The sequence below is a fragment of the Myotis brandtii genome, unplaced genomic scaffold (genome assembly GCF_000412655.1).
Source record: "Myotis brandtii unplaced genomic scaffold, ASM41265v1 scaffold286, whole genome shotgun sequence".
Lineage (NCBI taxonomy): Eukaryota > Metazoa > Chordata > Mammalia > Chiroptera > Vespertilionidae > Myotis > Myotis brandtii.
The window spans coordinates 79,185-91,733 of NW_005360926.1; the positions used below are offsets into that span (position 1 = coordinate 79,185).

At 42.9% G+C, this 12,549-nt stretch overlaps 1 pseudogene; it reads left to right on the forward strand.

Annotated features, from left to right (window-relative positions):
- The window catches only part of LOC102254408, a 17,330-nt pseudogene extending 6,201 nt beyond the window's left edge, over positions 1 to 11,129 (forward strand).
- Positions 11,130 to 12,549: the final 1,420 nt, after the last annotated feature.

Genomic DNA, 12,549 nt, shown 5'->3' on the forward strand with positions numbered 1-12,549 from the left:
GACCCCCCACCCTGAAGGGGGTGTGGCCAGCCTGCAAACAGCCATCAACCCCTCACCCAGGATGGCCACACCCTCACGGGGTGAGGGTCCCCGCTGGGGGGCTTGGCCAGCTTGCAAACAGCCATCAGCCACTCACCCAGGCTGGCTGGGCACCCCAGTGGGACCCCCTCCCTGAAGGAGGTGTGGCCAGTCTGAAAATGGCCCTCAGCCCCTCACCCAGGCTGGCCAGGCACCCCAGCGGGACCCCCATCCTGATCCAGGACACCCTTCAGGGAAAACCAGCCGGCCGCCTCTATTCTATAGAATAAAAGGGTAATATGCAAATTGACCCTAATAGCAGAATGACTGGGAATGACTGGTCACTATGACACACACTGACCACCAGGGGCAGACGCTCAATGCAGGAGCTGGCCCTGGTGGTCAGTGCACTCCCACAGGGGGAGCTCTGCTCAGCCACAAGCCAGGCTGACGGCTGCCAGTACAGCGGTGGTGGTGGGAGCCTCTCCCGCCTCCTCAGCAGCGCTAAGGATGTCTGACTGCAGCTTAGGCCTGCTCCCCGCTGGCAAGTGGACATCCCAGGAGGGCTCCCAGGCTGCCAGAGGGATGTCTGACTGCCAGCTTAGGCCCAATCCCCCGAGGGGTCCCAGACTGCAAGAGGGCACAGGCCGGGCTGAGGGACCGAGTACACAAATTTTTGTGCACCGGGCCTCTAGTATATATATAGTTGTTGTTGATTTCAGAGAGGAAGGGAAAGGGAGAGAGAGAGAAACATCAATGATGAGAGAGAATCATTGATCGCCTGCCTCCTGCATGCCTCCTACTGGGGATTGAGCCCGCAACCCGTGCATGTGCCCTGACTGGGAATCGAACCCTGAGCCCATGGTTCATAGATCAAGGCTCTACCACTGAGGCACGTTGGCCGGGCCTGAACTGAACTCTTAATGAGCATTCATTACTCGGAGCAGTGCATGCAAAAATGTCCTCAGTGACCCCTAGCTGGTTTTGCTCAGTAGATAGAGCATAGGCCTGCAGACTAAAGGGTCCCAGGTTCGATTCTGGTCAAGGGCACATGCCCAAGTTGCGGGCTTGATCCCCAGTGGGGGCCGTGCATACGGCAGCCCATTGATGATTCTCTCTCATCATTGATGTTTCTATTTCTCCCTCTCCCTTCCTCTCTGAAATCAATTATATATATAATGTCTTCAGTGATGTCTCCAAGATCAGGTAGGGGAAACAGAAAAGTTTTTTAAAATATGTTTTCATTGATTTCAGAGAGGAAAGGAGAGGGAGAGAGAGATAGAAACACTGGTGAGAGAGGCACATCGATTGGCTGCCTCTTACTACTGCCTCCTGCACGCCCCACATTGGGGATCAAGCCTGCAACCTGGGCATGTGCCCTGACCAGTAATCGAACTGTGACCTCCTGGCTCAATCCACTGAGCACACCAGACGGCCAGACAAGTTTTTTTTTTAATTTATCGAGTTATTGACTTATCCATCTCTATTTTATGAAATGGATTTGAAGCAACTGTCAATTGCAAGATATATCATTTCCTGCCACTATACCAGCATGGACAATAGAACTAAGCTAGGGCAAGATGATAAGAATCCCTTTTATTCATTTTGCTTTAAATTTTTTTTAATATTATAGCTTTATGCTGTATATAGTTATGTTATTATCTTCTTTTCAAGTGTGCAGAAAAGTAGAGAATACTATAAAACACCCCCAGTTTAATAAAATCTTCACATTTTTTGTCAGATTTGAGTTTTTAAAAGAAAGCAGAGCCCTGCCCAGCCGGGTGTGTCTCAGCAGTTGAGCGTCGACCCAGGAACCAAGAGGTCACTGGTTCGATTCCCGGTCAGGGCACATGCCCGGTTGTGGGCTCGATCCCCAGTGTGGGGTGTGCAGGAGGCAGCCGATCAATGATTCTCTCTCATCATTGATGTTTCTATCTCTCTCTCCCTCTTCCTTCCTCTCTGAAATCAATAAAAATATATTTAAAAAAAGAAAAGAAAGCAGAGCCCTGGCTGGATAGCTCAGTTGGTTATAGTGTTGTCCTAATACACCAAGGTTGCAGGTTGGATCCCCGATCAGGGCACATACAAGAATCAACCAATGAATGCATAAATAAGTGGAACAACAAATCAATGTCTCTCTCTCTCTCTCGCTCTCGCTCTCAAAATCAATAAGTAAAAAATTAATTTAAAAAAACAAAGCAGAAACTATACAGTTGAATACCCCTTGGCACCCATCCCCTTTCCTCCCCCAGTTACCACTGTCCTGAACTTGGAGTTTACCATGTCCATATATGTTTTGTTCTTCAACTTTATATGAATGTATCCATCAATTTCATAGTATTTTGTCAACATGATATAGTCTCGTTTTGCACAACTGGCATGAACACTGTATGGCCCCTATGTTGGTAGTGCAACTCTAGATATCCCTTATACTTACACGGTGCTCTCCTCACATAGGCCTCTTTTTAAAAAATATATTTTTATTGATTTCTGAGAGGAAGGGAGAGGAGAGAGAGATAGAAACATCAATGATGAGAGAGAATCATTGATTGGCTGCCTCCTGCACGCCCCATACTGGGGATCAAGCCCACAACCTGGGCATGTGCCCTGACCGGGAATTGAACCATGATTTCCTGGTTCATAGGTCGATGCTCAACCACTGAGCAACACTGGCCGGGCCTCACATAGGCCTCTTAAGGGGCAGAAGACATCTTATGATTCCCATTTGACTCAAGAAGGAACAAAGGTTCGAAGAATGAAGGGGAGCCTCGAGACCTTCAAGGGACAGAGGCCTAGGCTGTGGTCAACTGAGTGGTACTGTGAGTCATATCAAGACAACTAGTGTGCTGCCCAGCCTGTGTAGCTCACTGGTTGGCGTGTTGTCCCATGCACCAAGAGGTCACCGGTTCGATTCCCCGTCAGGGCACAGGCCTGGGTTGCAAGCTCACCCCTAATAGAGGGCATGCAGGAGGCAGCCAATGGATGTTTCTCTCTCATTGATGTTTCCATCTCTCTCCCTTCTTCTCTCTTTAAAAATCAATAAAAACTTTTAAAAAAATGCAGTTTACAAAAGAAAGAAAAAAGTCAACTGTGAGCAACTGGAGAGCAGGCAAGTGGGAGGGAGTGGAGTTGAGGGTAGGAAGGAATGGTAGACAAATGAGGACAAAATAAAAGTGCAGAGTCTGAGGAGGGAGCTGTATGGCTTTAAATCTAGTAGTGACTCTCAACCGGAACTTCAAAAAACATTGATGCCTGGGACCCACCTCCAGAGATTCTAATGTATTGGCCTGCTGGGCGGCCTGGGCAGCAGGATGTTGAAAAGCTTTCCAGCGGATTTTGGATGCAAACCATTGAGTAAGCAAAGCAATTTGTCAGGCAGTGAATTGGTTGAGGGGGTGGTACTCAAAGGCTGTTTTGTTAACATTAATAAGATCTTAGACCTCAAAGCCTGGCTTGATAATGCAATGTAAATAAGGTACTGAGATCTTAGCCCCAGATTCTATGGACAGAAATGGGCTAAAATGAGAGGTGATAATCTGCTTTCCTCAGTGCTGTTCATACTAGTCTTAAACTATGTGTTCAGTTATGGGGCTTTTACTTGAAGGGGAGAGTAGCAATTTTCACCACGCCTGCCAGTAACCACCACAGGGTAATAGAATTCAGCAAACATTCTCTCTAAGTACTTCCTTTATGCAGGCTCTGTGCTGCACTAAAATAAGAGAAAATGGCAAAATCACAATCCTTGCCCTCAAGCTTACACCGAGGGCAACCCAGACACATTATACAACAATAAACACAATGTGCTGAGTGCTAGAGATAAGTCCAAAGCACAGGGAACAGAGGGCAGACAACACCTAACTCTGCCCCAGGAGTCTCTGCCCAGGGCCTCAGAGTGGGCTTCACAGGAGTCACAGACAAGTAGGAGTTGCCTAAGGGCATCCTTGAAGCTGGGGGTTAGGACGAGCATGCGCAAAGGTTCAGGTGTCAAGGCACCTGCAGAAGGGCAAATAGTTTGGTGCGGTAGAAGCACAGGGAATAAATATGTGGTGGGGGAGAAGCAGGTGATGAGGCTGGGGGCGGGGCTTCCCCCTGCAGTCAGCTCAAGCAATCATCAAAGGGAGGAGTGTGCAAAGGACAGCGAGGTCCTAATGGAGGAGAGGGCATCTAACTTAGGGCTTGGACGGTGAGTAGAAATTTACCAGGCTGGGATGTGGGATGGATGGGGGTGGGGAGAGGAGGGGGAACAGTGTGAGTAAAGGAGTGGAGGCAGGATGAGCCTGACGTGTCAGGTACAATGAAGGAACCAGCAATCTGGTAGAAATGATCAAAACCATCTGGGGCGCATTTTGAAAATATCACTGCCTGGGTCCCACTTCCCCTCCTCCTGTAAGGATTCTTATTGATATGGTCTGGGGGTGGGGTCCAGGCCTTAGTATTTTATTTTAAATTTATCTGGGAAATGTAAATATTTCAGTATTTTTAATACGTTTTTTATTGATTTTTAGAGAGGAAGGGAGAGGGATAGAGAGATAGAAACATTGATGAGAGAGGAATATCATTGATTGGCTGCCTCCTGCACCCGCCGCCCCCCCGCCCCCGACTGGGAATCGAGCCTGCAACCTCTTGGTTCCTGGGTCACCACTCAACCACTGAGCCACACCCACCAGGCTATTTTTCAGTATTTTTTAAAAATCTCCCAGATGATCCTAATATACACCTGGGCTTGAGAGCCATCTAAAGGGGAGCTGGTTAGGACACTGGGGGAAAGGTAGGCTAGAGCCAGAAAACAGTGATGATAAATTGGCTAATATATATTGAATTTTAACTATGTGCCAGACATTTTTATTAATCTATTTAATCCTCATCGCTCTGTGAGGATAGATACTATTATCCTTATGTGGCAGATGAGTAAACAGTCATTTGACCAAAGTCCTATATCAAAGTAAGTGGCAGGCAGTCTGGCTTCCAAGCATATCCTAGAAAGACTTGTATTCCAAGCCAAAGAGCTTGGGTTTGCTTCTGTGCCAGTCTTTATTAATTTAGTGTGTATCTGTCCAGAATTTCTTTATGCATAAAAGGTAGCATACTAGATACACTGTTTTGTTTTTTTAAATATATTTCTTTATTGATTTCAGAGAGGAAGGAAGAGGGAGAGAGAGATAGAAACATCAATGATGAGAGAGAATCATTGATTGGCTGCCTCCTGCACACCCCCAACTGGGGATCGAGCCCGCAACCCGGGCATGTGCCCTTGGCCAGAATCGAACCTGGGACCCTTCAGTCCGAAGGCCGACGTTCTATCCACTGAGCCAAACTGGCTAGGGCGGTACACTGTTTTGTATCTTGCTTTATTTTTAGTTAATCCTCACTGGAGAAGATTTTTTCCATTAATTTTTAGAGAGAGTGGAAGGGAGAGGGAGAGAGAGAGAGAGAGAGAAACATCAATATGAGACACATGGATGGGTTGCCTCCCACACGTGCCCCACCCAGGGCTGGGAATCAAACCTGCAATCCAGATATGTGACCTTGACTGAAAATCAAACCCACCACCATTTGGTGCATGGGCTGATGCTCTAACCACTGATGCACTGGCCAGGGCTGTGTCTGGCTTTATTAACAAAGCTAGAGGCCCGATGCACGAAATATGTGCAAGAGTAGGCCTTCCTTCTTCCCCTGGCTGCCAGCACCAGCTTCCCTCTGGCACCTGGGACCGGAGCTTCTCTCACAGCTCCGGCTTCTTCTGGAAGGTCGTCCAGTCTAATTAGCATATTACTCTTTTATTATTATAGGTATCCTGGAAATCTTTACAAATCAGTACATAGAACCCAGCCGGTGTGGCTCATGGTTGAGAGTTGACCTATGAACCAGGAGGTCATGGTTCAATTCTGGTTAGGGTTGTGGGCTTGATCCCCATTAGGGGGCGTGCAAGAAGTAGCCAATCAATAATTCTCTCTCATCATTGATGTTTCTCTCTCTCCCTCTCCCTCTCTCTGAAACCAATAAAAATTTATTTTTAAAAAATCAGTACATAGAGAACTTCCTCTTCTGTTATTTAGTGATATACTACTTAATTTCCCAGCATTTCTAGATCTTCCAGTTTTTATATTGTTACTTAGGATATCATGTATTTCCACTATGATCAGAGGATGAATTTCTTCTTTTTTCTTTATTTTATGTTTTTTCTTTTTTTTATATTTTTATTGATTTCAAAGAGGAAGGGAGAGGGAGAGAGAGATAGAAACATCAATGAGAGAATCATTGATCGGCTGCCTCCTGCACACCCCCTACTGGGGACCAAACCTGTAACCCAGGTATGTGCCCTTGACTGGAATTGAACCTGAGACTCTTCAGTCTGCAAGCTGATACTCTATCCACTGAGCCAACCTGGCTAGGGCTCTTTCTTTTTTGGGGGCGGGGAGGGGATGATGAATTTCAATCCTTTGAAGTTCATTAACCTTACTCTATAGGTATTGATATGGTTAATTTTGGTAAATGTTCTATATGCATTTCAAAAAAGTTTATTCTGTTGTCGTTGGCTGTGGTGTCCTGTGTATGTCAATCATTAATTGTTCATATATTTTATATCCTTCCAGACTCATGGGGTGGGAAGAAGATGCTTGGGTCTGAGTTCTTAAATAAACTGTTAACCAATCCATCTTTGTTTTTGGATGCACTCTTCCTTCCAGAGATACCTGGTACTGTTAATTTTGAAGTATCTTGGGGATTCCACTTTCAATATGTTTTGTACTGGTCTCAGCCTATCAGTAACCAGTATTGTGTCTGGACCGGCCCTTGTGTTTCTTACTGTGATTGGAAGACGCCCTTTAGCAATAACCATCAGGAAACTTTGACAAGATACAGGTTTATTACTTACTAGACCCGGAAATTACACAGCACCAACTGGGGCCACAGAGGGAGAGGAGGAGGGGGAGAGGGAGAATGGGTCTGGGGTTCTGTTTTTATTGGGGTCAAGGATAGGGGCCTAGGGTTTGGCTGGCTCATTCTTTGTTAGTGAATTTAAAACATAAGAGTGGGAATCTAAAATGCAGTAAGAGAAAACAAACACGTAGCCCAAATGGTCAGATATTGAAATCATTCCATTCAATCAGAAAAATATTTTTTATGGAATCTATTGGGATTACAGTGATTAATAAAAATATACACATTTCAGGTATATAATTCGACAACACATCATCTGTGTTCTGTATTGTGTGTTCATCACACCAAGTCAGGTCTCCTTCCATCACCACTTATCTCCTCCTTTACCTTCTTCTATTATCCCCCATGGAATTTAAAATTTTAAAAAACTTCAACATGGTTGGGATTTTATAAAAAGTATTAGTTTCTTGTAGCTGCTGTAGTAAATTACCATAAACTTGGTGGCTTAAAACAATGAAAATTTATACTCTCTCTCAAAAAAAAGAGAGAACTCAACCAAGATCTCTAAAACAAAGGAGCCTAAGTAGGGAGAAGCACCTGGCTTTTATCTAGTCTAGTGGCTGGGAATGTGTTTATTGGAAGTGGGTGCCTCTTTGAATTGGACGTCTCAGGCAATCAAAGCTTAAGCCGGCACTTGCATTACAAAAGAGAACAAAAAACAAATGTTAGGGCTTACACTGTGCAATAGTTTGCTGACTTTCATCCTCCCAGCTGCTGGTATATTATTTAGTTTTCTATGGTCTGCTTTATCCATTACTACTCATCCACATTTCAGAATTTTCCTCTCCAATTCTTTTTGTCCTTATGGATTGATGTCTTTTTGTAGGTATACTTTGAAGAATTACTTAATTTTTGAGTGGGTAATATGCATATACTTCAAAAATGAAAAGGTGTGCAGTGGAAAACTTCCCGCCATCACTGTCTATCTACACAGTGTCCACCCTCCCCACACATTCATCATTTATTATTCATTTATCATATAATCTAGTGTTTTCATATACTCTCTCATTGATAATGATTTTCAAAGATATATTTTTTATTGATTTTAGAAAGAGGAAGGGAGAGGGAGAAAGAGATAGAAACATTGAGGAGAGAGTAGGGGGCATGCAGGAGGCAGCCAATCAATGATTCTCTCTTATCATTGATGTTTCTATCTCTCTCTCCCTTTCTCTCTCTCTGAAATCAATAAAAACATATTTAATCAATCAATCAATCAATCAATCAATCAATAATAGGAGTTAAGACCTATAAGGATGCCTTTTATTCAGTTGGACAAACTAATAACTGGATCATTTGGATTTGCATCTTCCATAATTGGTGCTGAGAGAGAAAAGTGAAGTGGTGGGGTTTCCCTTGGTGTCTCCTGGAGGATTTATAATATGGAACCTAAGGCCATGGGTCTAAAACAGTAGTATTCCATCGTGTAGATGTACCACAGTTTTCTAATCCATTCATCTACTGATGGGCACTTAGGCTGTTTCCAGATCTTAGCTATGGTGAATTGTGCTGCTATGAACATAGGGGTGCCTATATCCTTTCTGATTGGTGTTTCTGGTTTCTTGATTTAATGTTTGAGTCCTACTAGACACTGAAGGTACAAAAATGTATGGTGTCTGAGGTTCAGACGGAGTTTGAAATTTACTAGATCCAAACCTAACAGCTGTGTGACTTAGGCTTTGTCTAACTTTCTTATCTTTAAAATTTAGGTAAAGGCACTTACTTGAAGATCATGTGGATTTAGTAGAATGGAAAGCATTTATTAAACAACAAAAGGCAATTTCTGTGGGAGTAGAGCTTTAATATTCTCATCACCACCACAACAAAATGGTGATTATGTGAGGTGGATGATATGCTAACTAACCTTATTGTGGTAAACATTTCTCAATATCTATGTGTATAAAAAAATCACCACATTCTACACCTTACACTTACGCAATGTCATATATCAATTATATCTCATAAAGCTGAAAAGAATGTCTCAAGGAAAACCTACTTACCCACGCCCCACTGGAGAATTAGATTTTCTTCTTCCATTCCTCTCTCCTTCTCCTTTTCTTCTCCTCCCCTTCTTTTTTTCATTGAGGTGAAATTCACAAAACATAAAATTAACTATTATAAAGTGAGCAATTCAGTGGCAATGAGTATATTTACAATGTTGTGCAACCACCACCTCTATCTAGTTTCAAAATGTTTTCATCACCCCAAAAGGAAACCCTGTACCCATTAAGCAGTTGCCCACACTCTCCATCCCTCAACCCCTGGCAACCACTGATCTGTGTTCTGTGTGAGCTTTTTTGTCTGGCTTCTTTCACATAGCATAATGCTTTCAAGATTCATCTGCATTACAGTATGCCTTATGTACTTCATACATTTTTATGACTGAATAATAAATATTCTATTGTATGTATATACCACGTTTTGTTTATCCATTCATCTGGTGATGGACGTATGAGTTGTTTCCACCTTTTGGCTGTTGTACATAGTGATGCGTGCACAGGAATTTGTTGAGTACCAGTTTTCAGTTGTTTGGGGGAATCTACCTAGGAATGGAATTGCTGGGCCAGTTGATAATTCTATGTTTACGTTTTTGAGGAACCGCCAAACTTTCCACAGCAGCTGAAATCGTTTTACATTTCCATCAGCAGTATGAGGGTTTCAATTTCTCCATATTCTTGCCAACATTTACTATTATTTTTTTTTAATTTTATTATAGCCATCCTAGTGAGGATGGTATCTCATTGTGGTTTTCATTTGCATTTCTCTAATGATAAATGATGTTGAGTATCTTTTCATGTGCTTCCAAGACATTTGTATGTCTTCTTTGGAGAAATGTCTATTGAAGTCCTTTACCCACTAAAAAATCTAATTTTTAAAAATATCTTATTTAAAAAAATATATATACATATATATATATTTTTAAAAATATATTTTAGCCCTAGCCTGTTTGGCTCAGTGGATAGAGTGTTGACCTGCGGACTAAAGGGTCCCGGGTTCAATTCCAGTCAAATGCACATGCGGGTTGCTGGCTTGATCCCCACTGGGGGGCGTGCAGGAGGCAGCCAACCAATTATTCTCTCTCGTTGTTTCTCTCTCTACCTCTCCCTTTCTCTCTAATATCAATAAGAATATATTTAAATATATGTGGCTAAAATATATATTTTTATTGATTTCAGAGAGGAAAGGAGAGGAAGAGAGAGATAGAAATATCAATGATGAGAGAGAATCATTGATCTGCTGTCTCCTGCACGTCCTCCGCTTGGGAATCGAGCCCGCAACCTGGCCATGTGCCCTGACCGGGAATCGAACTGTGACCTCCTGGTTCATAGGTAGATGCTCAATCATGGAGCCACATCAACCGGGCTGTTTTTCATTTTGTTGTTGAATTATGAGTTCTATTATATTCTGGATACTAGACCCTTATAAGATTTGCAATTACTTTCTCCTATTCTGTAAGTTGTCTTTTCACTTTGATGCACAGAAGTTTTACATTTTTATGAAATCCAATTTATCTGTTTTTTTTTCTTTTGTTGACTGTACTTTTGATGTCATACTTAGGAATTCACTGTCACTCTTTGCCACACTTACTGTGAGGATAAAGACCCTTCTCAGCAATCAAACTGTCAACATCCCAGAAAATGTTGACATCTCTCTGAAGGGGCACACAGTTATTGTGAAAGGCCTCAGAGGCACCCTGTGGAGGGGTTTCAATCAAATCAATGTGGAACTCAGTCTCCTTGGAAAGAAAAAGAGGCTCTGGGTTGACAAATGGTGGGGATATAGAAAGGAACTGGCCACCGTTTTCACTATCTGCAGTCATGTACAGAACATGATTAAGGGTTTTACACTGAGCTTCCGTTACAAGATGAGGTCTGTGTACACTCACTTCCCCATAAATGTCGTTATTCAGGAGAATGGTTCTCTTGTTGGAAACAGAAATTTCTTGGGTGAAAAATACATCCACAGGGTTCGGATGAGGTCAGGTGTTGTTTGTTCAGTATCTCAAGCCCAGAAAGATTAGTTGATTCTTGAAGGAAACAACATTGAACTTGTATCAAATTCAGCTGCTTTGATTCAGCGAGCCACCGCAGTTAAAAGCAAGGATATCAGAAAAATTTTGGTTGGTATCTATGTTTCTGAAAAAGGCACAGTTCAGCAGGCTGATGAATAAGATCTAAGTTGTCCAGCTATAGAAACTGCAAGATTCCAAATGATTCCTCAGACTTATTTGCAATATTATATTTATTGAATTAATTGGGGTGACACTGGTTAACAGGCCCCAGGTGCACAATTGTACAATACTGTGTGTTCACTACTCCAAGTCAAGTTTCTGTCCATCACCATTTATCTCCCCTATACTCTTTTCCACCTCCCTCTACTCCCTTCCCCTGGCAATCACCACACTGTTGTCCCTGTCCATAAGTTTTTTCTCTTTCTTTTCTTTTTTGTTTTGGTAATATTTTAAAGATGAACCCTAGCCAGTTTGGCTCAGTGGATAGAGCATCGGCCTGTGGACTGAAAGGCGCCAGGTTCAATTCCAGTCAAGGGCACATGTCCAGGTTGCGGGCTCGATCCCCAGTGTGGGAATAGGCAGGAGGCAGCTGATCCATGATTTTCTCTCATCACTGATGTTTTCTCACTCTGTCCTCTCTGAAATCAATAAAAATATATTAAAAAAAATAAAGATGCAAAAAAAGCCATGTATTGATTTGGAGGAAAAGAAAAAAAGAATTCATTGGCAAGGTCATGAAGATTTACTGGAGCCTCTTCTTGTGGTGGCCTCAGTTCATGGCGCTTGGTATCTTGGAAAAGCTCCACTTTGAGATGAACATTGTTACCACTCATCTTCACTTTTTGGCCCCATTTCCATCCCAGCCCCAAGCCCTAATGGAAAGAAGGCCATTACACTGCCCAGGATCCTTCCCTGTGTGCCCAATTGCCAAGTGACCAAGTCAACCCATGCCTAGGAATTCTCCCCTCCCCGTGGCCAACATTTTGTATTCCCATCAATCATGTTGTTTCCTCTGGCTATAGAAGAGCAGCAGTGAATTAACTTGGTTGACGGTGTTTGGTACCTACCACCCAGTAGTAGAGTGAAATTAAAATTATCTCCAAATCTTCAAGAATTCAGAACATTGATCTTTCAGCAAATTAGCTTTCATCAGTTGGGTTGTAGGTGAGTTGATGGTTTGGTGAATTGGCCATTTAGTCTATTGGATTTTTTTCAAGAAAGTGCTATCTTTTGATAATAAAGAAGAAATAAGAATAGAGATGTAGATCTGGTTATTTTTGCCAAAAGAAACACAGGAAGGATAAACCATAGATGAATGCAATTGTTCACCCCAAGGCGAGGTTGGACATCTGAGAACTCTGAAAGCAGCTAGAGTTCACAGGAAAGGGCAGAGTACTATGGAGGATGGAGCTGCACAGAGAGAGAAAGTGTTCCCTTCAAGTCTTCAAGCAGTAGGGATCAGCACATATATGTAAGCAAACTGCCTGAGGCCAGGGAAAGACCACTGAAAAGGATCAGAAGGAACAATACACAGAGGCAGGAAAAGTTCATCCCCAACATCTGCCTGAGTGGGAAAATCGATT